The following is an 8236-nucleotide window of genomic DNA, read 5'->3' as shown; positions in this document are numbered from 1 at the left end:
ACAATAAAATAACTAATCAATGGATAAAAGGAACCTGTATAAATTCACCTCATAAATGAGATGATGGGACTAGTTTTCTGAAGGGTTTGTTTTTAAAACCAATATTTGGTTTCTGGTTTTCAGTATGGCTTTTAATTTGGAACCTTTTCTCCTAGCATGAAGAAGAAATAGCAAATCGGTACATCCAGTCATGTTTGACTTGGTACATTTGGCACAAAGCTTCAGCATCTCTTTTTATCTTTTAGATACATTAGCCTTTTAGAGTGAGGATGTGCTTTTCTGTTTTCCAATCAGACTCCAGGGCCGCTTCCTTTAGTCTCTGGGTTTACAATGACAGCCCAAAACTCAGCCTAGCTAGCTGAGGCAAAATTGCATCAAATCCTGAACATTTTGCAATCTAAAGTCCAGAATTCAAGTCCAGCCACTGCCACTCGGGATAAGCTCATTCCTTCTGGCCTGATCAATGCTTAGCAAATAAAACCTGGCTGTTCAAAAGATTGAGGACATGATAAACTCAGACACTTGCCCATATCACAGTGTGGATGTTAAAAGAAGACCGAGTTGTTCATTAACTTCGATAGCTTTTAAAAGAAATCCTTCCTTGCGTCTGAGCTTAAGGCCTCTTGCCTCTCAAATGGCACTGTCTAAGCAACTATAAAGTAATCAGGATTGATATCCTAGTTTCTGCTCTGGGAGGGAAAAAAAGGCAATTTTCTTTGTGAGCTTTGAAATCTCCAAGTGGCAGCAGTTGGTGAGTGTTTGTATGAAATGTGCAGTGGTCTCTGCAGTGCTCGTCCATTCCTCTGAGCCCCTGTCAGCTGGAATTTCTCACATGGAGAAGTTATCTGTTCTTTAAACAACAAAATGTAAATTAATGTCTTTTGTAGGAAACGTGCTGAATAAGGATCTCCTACAGACCTAGTTCTGTTTGTAGGCTGAGAAAGTTCCTGGACTTGAGCCATGCATTTTTCTCCCTACAGTCAAAAACATTCATTATAGCCTACGTAGCTTCACTGAAGTCTACCAGCTTTGTTTGCAGTAAAGATTCCAGCCTTTTGGAGACTTTGCTATCTTTTCTGCTATGCTATCTTGATATAGATACCAACCCTAATTCTTCCAAGGAGACAAATTGTGTTTTAGCCACCCTTTCACCAGATCACAGAATCTCCCTTGCTAGATATGGAGCAGTACAGCAAGGATTTTGATCAGTCTGGACTCTTACTATTTTTGTATTAAGTAAATGGGCTGGGTAAGAGGAGCAGGCCCTGTTTCCTCATCAGTTTCCTAATATTTATAAAATGTATGGCAGAAACAAACCTTGTGCTCTCAGTACACTGCATCTGTCTCTCACTGGGCTGGGTGATGTGCAGGAGGAAAGATTTGGTTTTTATCACATTCCCTCAGGACGCCCCCCCTGCCTTTATTTTTTTAAGGCAGAAAAACTAATTCATCCCTTAAGCAGGCACTTCAGGACTCATGGACAAATTATGCAGAAGAACAGGCAGCTTTTAGCTGTTTTCTCTCTCAGCTGTGCTTTCCTAAAGAGAATAATCATAGAAACCATAGGGTCGTGGTTGAGCCCTTTATAGTTGTGTGTGTTATATTAAAACAGTAAATCACTTTCATGAATGTGCTTCTTCTGTGTGGAAGCTGTTGGGTAATTTAGTCTAAAGTCAGCTGAACATCTCTAGTTACTTCAGAGATAGCATGTCCTGCAGATGGTTTCAATTAATACTTGTTCAGGGCTGTCTAAAGAAAGTATCCAGTCTGATTGTTTACTAAGTGTCAGTTAGAAATCTCTATATATGCCCATGAAATGTGACCTTCAGACCTGTTGTGGTCTGCTGGGTAACACCCCCAAAATGTCTTGGCATGGGATTTTAATCTATGTTGTTCTCTCGTCATCTTTTTTACCCCATATTGGAAGTGGGCATATTTTTTGGGATTGTCAGCCCCAAACCTGTGCATCTGTTTGAGGAAAAAAAAAGCAGTAATCTGTGTTAAGCAGTTATTATGGATTTTACAGAGAGTGTTTTCTGTTCAAAGCCTGGCTCGGGCCAATTCTTCTGCTTCAAATTAGCATGCATTTAGGAATAGCACTCAAACCTGAGCATGGTTTAGGAGCTTCACTGGCTGCAGCCCTCTGAGAATTAGCAGAAGGGCCTTTTTAGTTAAAGCAGTATTAGAGGTAAATGTGGTTTATTACTTGCACAATAAAGATATTTCTTAATAAGTGAACACAAAATAAAGTGAATGTTTTGAAGAAAAGACAGGCTGTAAGCATTAATTGAGGTGATCTATGAAAGCAAATGATTTGTAATACATGTGACAGGACATGCATAGGACCAAACACCATAAACACATAGAATTTGATAATAATGTGAGAATGAGACTCTACATATATCACAGAATAGCTAAATCATACACAATCAATGAATCAATGGAAATGTTCCTATAAATGACACTTTTTTACAGAGAGAGACTGTTTAATCTGGTGGCATTTAATAAAGGATGTTCTTGGATTCAAACAGGCAGTGGAACAGCTCGGTAGCAGCACTGGGGAGGAAGCAGTTGCCTTGTTTCTTTCAGCAGAACTGCAGTTGGTTCCCACTAGTCTGGCTGGGCTGAGTTCAAGATCCTTTCTTGAAGAAAGCTGTAAATATCTTCTCTTACAAGCACTGCATTCACCTGTGATGGAAACAGAAACACACCACATACACATGTTCTTCATTTGCTGCTTCTTGGCAAAATATTGCACTCCCAAAGAGTTCACTATATTGTAATAAAGCTGGAGAACAAAGACATTGCTCTTTGCCCACATATAAGAGATGCATAATCCCCAGTGAGGAGTTAACATTTGGGGAACATAGGAAGAGCTCTGGTGCTGGCAACATCTGCCTGGCATGTGCAGTCGCATCCTTCACAGTTGGGTTACCTTTCATGGACATTTCTTGCAATTAAGGTGGAAGAAATAATTGTTCTTATGTGCCCTAGATAAGTTGCTCTCTCTTCTTTAGCTGGCAGGCAAAGTGGAAGGCTCTCAAGTTTACAGAATTACTAAGAAGGAACTTCCAGAAACATCTAATTTTGAAGTTCTTTAGCCACTGATTTTTCCATGCTGTGATTCTTTCTTATTCCTGCTGCTTCCATCATTGCTGCCATTTATAGACTGGTGCATAGCCAGCAAAGAGCCTGGCTGAATTTGTCTGCACTTTTGCTTGGACTCAAAAAGGGTTTGGATCCACAGCTTAAAACTTGCGTAGTCAGTTCCCTTTTAAACTCTTCTTTAGGGGAATCATACATGAAAGAAATCATGTGCATCAGAATTTCTTTGTCTGTAAACTGCCTGGACACGGTTCAGTATTAATATTTAGGATAAGACCTCTTAAAAAGTCATTCTCTTTTCAATTTCTGTAGGCTAAAGTGGTGCAACTGCTTTTCTAACACCACCTTCTGTCAATTACTTATATAAGGAGTGGGCGTGCATTAAAAAATTTCTAGTGGAAATTGCAGACCAGTTTTAAATAGTGTGAAAAATAATAATAAAACATAACTCTATGAGTTTCACATCTTTTCACAGTACCACACAGGGATGGTCATTCCCAGATATTAGCAACTTGTTGCACCTCAGAATGTGGCATGGGAGATGTAGTATTATAAAATATTCTTGGGTTTATTCTGAAACTAAGCTTGTATATACTTACAGTTCAATTTCAATGCCTTTGTGTTGGGTGATTTTGTTTGCAATAAGAGAAATTTCCCTGGTGCTGTGTGCATTCAAACTGAGGATTTTTCTCTTGCCATTAAATGTGCTGAGTGATCTGACACAAACTTTTGGATCTCACAGGACACTGGGCCTTTCCTAATTACAGTTTCTGTGACTTGCTTGAGGGGATACTTGTGAAAGGATGCATGCAGCTATGTCTTAAAAATACTTCTTTTGCAGAGGGAGGAATGATTAATCTGTTCTACTTGGAAAAATAGGACTTTGTCCTCTTCTGTAATATCAGTGATAAAATCCTTTGGGAGAGTGGGGAAATATTACTTAGGAAGTCTGCAATTTCAGGGCTTAGCTCTGATCAGACTCTTCCTTGAACTCTTGAAATATGTTCCAATTTTGCAGAATTAGCAAGGTGGCAGTTCAGAAGGTTCTTGCGTCTCTCATGTTTGTAATTATTTTGGTGTGTTTTTATTAATTTTAATAGGTGTACTTACTCTTGAACTGAAAAGCAGAATTACTGTGTGAGCACTGCTTCTCAGATCCTGTACTTAATCATAAGAAACAAGGTAAGATCTTTCCTGGGGTGACCTCTTCCCTTAAATTCTGGGTCTAGACCTTCAAGCTGTCTTATGTTGGTCTCTGCTGAAAGGAGAAAAATGCCATGTTAAGTGGAGGCATATTGCTGCCTGTGGACAAAAAGCCAAAGTCCCTCCTTGGCAAAATGAGGAGACATGATGGCAAAATGGAAATCTGAAGGTGTTTGGTCAGGTGGAAATACAAATCCTGTGAAAGGTCCATCTCAGGGAAGGCAGATGAGCTGTCTTAGTACTGAATGATATTTTCCAAAGCATCTGAAAATAATTCCAGCCAGTGGCTGGACAGAGCCACTGCTTGCTCTCCTAATTGTATGCAGTTTCATCTGCTACAGGTGGGTGAAGGATGGATGAGCTGTGCTTTCTGGGTTTTTTGGTCTAAAATCTGGAATTCTCTGGACCACTGGCAGCTTGTTTGTTGAATCATTCACTTGTGTACAGCCAGAGCTCAAACCTGTAGCCATTTTCCATGACAAAGAAGCCAGAGACTGTTATTGTTAAATCTCCTGCTCAGTCTTGGAGGAAAATCTTCTGTTGTTTTACAAATACTTGGTTTTTTTTTTTTGCCTGAAGTAGAAAAGTATCCTAACTACTAAAGTATATTCCCACAACTCCTGGTATACTTAGAACAGAGGTAGAGCTGCCACATTTTATGAACATGCAGAATTTTCTCACTGAGCATAGGAAAAATGGCTGAGCATGTGGCTAAAAAACATTGACATCTAAACTGTTTTCCACTCTATCAAGGAAATGCTGTATTTATGGGGTTTTTTTGGTTTTGGGTTACTCTTGCTGACTCAATTTCTTCATTTATGGATAGGAAAAAAAATTGATCTTGCCTAGTTAATCTCACCATATATGGAAATTTTATCTCCAAAAATATTAAATAATAAAGACATGGCAATCAGTGAATATCCTTCAGTATGAAAGATAAAGAAAAAATAGGGATGATATATTTTTCTTTTTTTTTAGCAATCACAAACTAATTTTAAGTTACAAATAATAATACCTGGCTTAAGTACTGATTTGCTAATTCTGGTATTTAAAAACATGGTTCAACCAGCTCATTTGAGAAACCTCCCATCCAGTTTTAATTGATACCATCAGGTGTCTGTATTTCTGGTGAGCTATCCTCATCCTAGCACCATGAACTGAGTCTAGATTCCTTTCCCGCCTTGCTGCAAATCCTGACAGGCTGTGCAAATGGCAGTTCACAGTAGTTTTGTTCTCTGAAGTGGCTGGGTCAGCTCTTCTTTCCCCTCTCTTCCTTGCAAGGTTGGCTAGGAGGTGCTTCCAGCCCCTGACTAGCACTCTTCTGATTGCCAGGGACTGTCAGAGGCCACTCCAGGGGCTGTTGTGTGTTTGATTCATGGTTTGTCTGGCTAAATCATACCCTAAATCTCCACAGTTTGGCCCTTTCGCTCTCAGTTTCACAGTGGGTTTTGTACCCAGCTCCTTGCCTTGAGAAGCTGTAGACTGTAAGGCGGCAATCAAGAAACTGTAATTCTTGATTGGAAGCATCCAGAAAAAGAAAAGGAAAAAAAAAGTCATTTGTAAATAAGCAGCTCTGAAACTGCTCTGATGTACACGGATGTTTGTTACAGCTTTTGGTAAATTGAGATGCAGGACCTGCAAAAAGGGATGCAGACATATTCCCATTTTCTTCTCTGAAATGGCTGTAGGCTGTTGGTGAACAAAGCCCCTGCCTATGCCCCTTCAGGGTGACATCTGTGGGCTAAAGAAAGCATATTCAATGATTCAGTAGTTGGAAATTCCCTTAAATATCCTGCAGGTTACGCTTCGTGTTTGAGAGAGACCTGAATGTGTGCTGAATACTGATTATCCCTGATCTCTTATATGGCCCAGGAGATACTATTTGCCTTTAAGAAAGGAGCCATATTTTACAGAAAATAATTCTTGGTGTCTGACTGATCATCTGTGACCAGGCATGTCTTTCAGTATGTTTATTATTATTATTATTATTTACTGCAGATAATTTCAGTGGTAATTATGTAGCCCAGTAGATGTAGTAAAATGAAAAATATTCTAGATTGAATTGGCTACTCTTTGCATGGCACTTACTTGTTTTGTGGAAAGAAGACAGGTTTTGGGACTAATGTTTCTTCCTTTGCTTGCTCTACGAAGCAAAGAATGTAAGATACAGTGACAGGCTGCTAATTCACATTTTATAGTGAAATTGGAAAATTGCCTGAGAATAGGGATGGATAATGAGGTATCTTCTTTCCCACAAACCTGAAACAAGGCAGGGAATAGAGTGCTGGAAGGCTGGGAAAAACTCTGGGTAATTTTTGTTTGTTTCCTGGAGGACAAGGCAACTTCACAAATATATTATAAATATTATCTGTGTTATAAATATTACCAAAAATCAACAGTGGTCATGGATGGAAGTTCTGTTTACAGGAATCTAAGCATCAAATGGGCAGGAAGAGAGCACCTGAGAAGGAACCAGTGTTACCCCTTTTGAAGCACCATGGTAGGACCATGGAAGCAAAGCTGCACTGCTTTATTCCCCTGTGACCCTTCTCTTTGGATCAAAGGGAGAATTTTAACCTCTGAGTAAAAATTTTGTATTTCAATGCTATGACAAGGGCTTACGATAGTTTTAATGTATTAAGTTGAAATATGTACTTTCTCAGTGAAATGCTTGCAGTCACTGTCTTGGGTTGTTTCTTTTTGTTCTGTGTGTGTTGTAGAAAATTAGTGTTGAGTGGACAGTAGTTGCTTTCCTTACTGAGACTTGTTTACATTTAGATTTGGAGTAAATGAAATTTTAAAAATACATCAATATTGTTTCCCTTTGTTATTTGGGAAAGAATGCAATAACTATCTCCCAGAAAGTAAGTTGAGTCATGAGAAAAGCACTTACCTGAAGGGGTAATGGTGCTGCTCAGGAATAGTTCTTGCCTGTGCCTTTCTCCTAAAGAAAAATTAAGCTGAAAGCTAAACTATCCTCCTGAGAATACCTGCATCAGTCTGTCACTGTTTCCACACAACTGAGTTTTGACCAAGCACTTAGTTCTTCAGCAGGAAAAATATTTTGTTGAAGTAGTTTTTGACCACTTCTAATGAATGCAGTAATTAATTTCACAGATATAAAAAAATAAGGGCAAGACAAATCTTAGGAGCTAAGTATCTGTGCTGAAAATAATAAAGCAGTGATGAGTCTATGAATCAGCAGGGTTTCAAGGCTCTAGTTCCTGGGATGCACCTGGAAGCTGTCTCCAACATTTCTACAGTTACAGATTTGAAAATTGTGAAAACACCTTCTCTTTCTATAAACAGAACGACTACAAGAAAGATGTGTATCTGAAAATGTAGTATTGACTTTGAAATACCTGAAGGGTTTTAACGAGGAGGGGTTTTAGAATGCATATTGCATCTTCACAGTGCGATTCTGATCGCATTGAATCTCGTGATGTTAAGCTGGATTTCTTCCACATCCTAAAGAGTTCGGGTTGTGTATCTGCAGTTCAGGTCCTCTTCTCACTGTTATCTAGCAAATATAGGTTTAGCTTGGGGTTGTATGGAAGCTAAATGCTGTTTAAAAGCAACCCAGCTTGGGAGAAGCCTGCTTGCAAACACGAAACAGTAATAAAATGTGCTAATTGGTTTCTTAGGAAAAAATCACCAGCAGTGAAACTTTTCACACGGGGTATTTCGCCAGGAAGTGTGTCAGTGTAATATACAGACCTGCATTCTCCATCTCATCTGTGAATGGGGAGTTTTCACGGGGGTGGGGAGAAACCTCAGTGCCAGAAACACAATATGAGCCCTTTAGGGCTTTTTCTTTTTTGCCCCTCCTTTCGCACAATAGGGCAGTCGCTCTCCATTGTTGGCGGCTCCTGCGCTTATCAGGGGCAGGATGGGGCAGATAAGCTATGTTTAGTCAAAGCTTGCTGAA

Source organism: Motacilla alba, chromosome 7, assembly GCF_015832195.1.
Source record: "Motacilla alba alba isolate MOTALB_02 chromosome 7, Motacilla_alba_V1.0_pri, whole genome shotgun sequence".
Lineage (NCBI taxonomy): Eukaryota > Metazoa > Chordata > Aves > Passeriformes > Motacillidae > Motacilla > Motacilla alba.
Note: the sequence above shows the minus strand (reverse complement) of the source record.